Source organism: Procambarus clarkii, chromosome 1, assembly GCF_040958095.1.
Source record: "Procambarus clarkii isolate CNS0578487 chromosome 1, FALCON_Pclarkii_2.0, whole genome shotgun sequence".
In the NCBI taxonomy this organism is placed as follows: Eukaryota; Metazoa; Arthropoda; class Malacostraca; order Decapoda; family Cambaridae; genus Procambarus; species Procambarus clarkii.
This window is the reverse complement of record NC_091150.1, coordinates 41857967-41860137: the sequence shown is the minus strand read 5'-3', so window position 1 is coordinate 41860137 and position 2171 is coordinate 41857967.

Here is a 2171-nt window from a genome sequence, read left to right as displayed (position 1 = left end):
AGAGGCTAGTACATAAGCTGGAGAGACAGGCAGGTGTAGCTAGTAAGGTGCTCCAGTGGATAAGGGAGTACCTGAGCAATAGGAAGCAGAGAGTTACGGTGAGAGGTGAGACCTCCGATTGGAGTGAAGTCACCAGTGGAGTCCCACAGGGCTCTGTACTCGGTCCTATCTTGTTTGATATATGTAAATGATCTCCCGGAGGGTATAGATTCATTTCTCTCAATGTTTGCGGACGATGCCAAAATTATGAGAAGGATTAAGACAGAGGAGGACAGCTTGAGGCTTCAAGAAGACCTGGAGAAGCTGCACGAATGGTCGAACAAATGGTGGTTTGAGTTTAACCCAAGCAAATGTAATGTAATGAAGATAGGGGTAGGAAGCAGGAGACCAGATACAAGGTATCATTTAGGAGACGAAATACTTCAGGAGTCAGAGAGAGAGAAAGACCTGGGGGTTGATATCACGCGGCATATGCCAGGTTGGCTAACATAAGAACGACATTTAGAAACTTGTGTAAGGAATCTTTCAGAACATTATATACCACATATGTCAGACCAATCCTGGAGTATGCGGCTCCAGCATGGAGTCCATATCTAGTCAAGCATGAGACTAAACTGGAAAAGGTTCAAAGGTTTGCCACTATACTAGTACCCGAGCTGAGAGGTATGAGCTACGAGGAGAGACTACGGGAATTAAACCTCACTTCGTTGGAAGACAGAAGAGTTAGGGGGGGACATGATCACCACATTCAAGATTCTCAAGGGAATCGACAGGGTAGATAGACAGGTTATTTAACACAAGGAGCACACGCACTAGGGGACACAGGTGGAAACTGAGTGCCCAAATGAGCCACAGAGATATTAGAAAGAACTTTTTTTTAGTGTCAGAGTGGTTGACAAATGGAATGCATTAGGAAGTGATGTGGTGGAGGCTGACTCCATACACAGTTTCAAGTGTAGATATGATAAGAGCCCAGCAGGCTCGGGAACCTGTACACCTGTTGATTGACAGTTGAGAGGCGTGACCAAAGAGCCAGAGCTCAACCCCCGCAAGCACAAATAGGTGAGTACAAATTGGTGAGTACTATATATACTATATAATACTATATATACTATATATACAATACAATACAATAATACAATACAATATGCAATATAGAATACAATACTATATAGAATGACAATATTATAATGTATTGATTTGTTCATGTTCTGCGTGATATCAACTCCTAGATCTTTCTCTCTCTGTCCCTTTCATGGAGAACTTTGTCTCCCATTTGGTTTCTTGTATCTGGCCTCCTGCTCCCTCCACCTAGCTTCATTACTTTACATTTACTGCAGTTAAACTCTAGTAGCCCTTTATTAAACCATTCCTTCAGTTTGTCCAGGTCATCTTATAGCCTCATGCTATCTTTCTCTGTCTTAAACCACCTAATATTTTTTCACATCAGCAAACATTGAGAGGAACGAGTCAATTTCTTCTGGGAGAACGTTTATATATCTCAGAAACAAGAAAGGTCCAAGGACTGAACCTGTGGGACTCCACTATTAACGTCTCCCCACTCTGAGACCTCACTCCTCATAGCGACTCGCTGTCTTCTGCTGTTTAGGTACTCCCTTATCGGAGTATATTCTCTGATATTCCTGTATGCATCTCCAACTTGTGCACTAGTCTCCCATGGGGTACTGTGTCTAAGGCTTTCTGGCAATCCAAAAATATACCCACCCAGCAACCTGCCCACCTCTCTCTCTCTCTCTCTCTCTCTCTCTCTCTCTCTCTCTCTCTCTCTCTCTCTCTCTCTCTCTCTCTTGCCTAATTGTTGTCGCCTGCTCATTGAATTTCTACTAAACCTGTAAGGCAAGGTTTGCCGTCCCTTGAACCTATGCTGGTGATGTGGTTTAAAGTTCTTTCTCTCCAGATGTTCTACTAGTTTTTTATCACAATCTTCTCTATCACCTTGCATGTTATGCAAGTCAGGGACACTGCCTGTAGTTCAATGCCTTCTGTCTTTCTACCTTCTCGTATATCGGCACTACATTAGCCGTCTTCCATTTTGTTTGGTAGTTCTCCAGTTGCCAGTGAGTTGTTATACACCATTCAGAGTGGTAAGCATAGTGCTGCTGCTCCCTCTTTTCAGTATCCATGGTGAGCTGTTGACGCAGAAGGGCCAA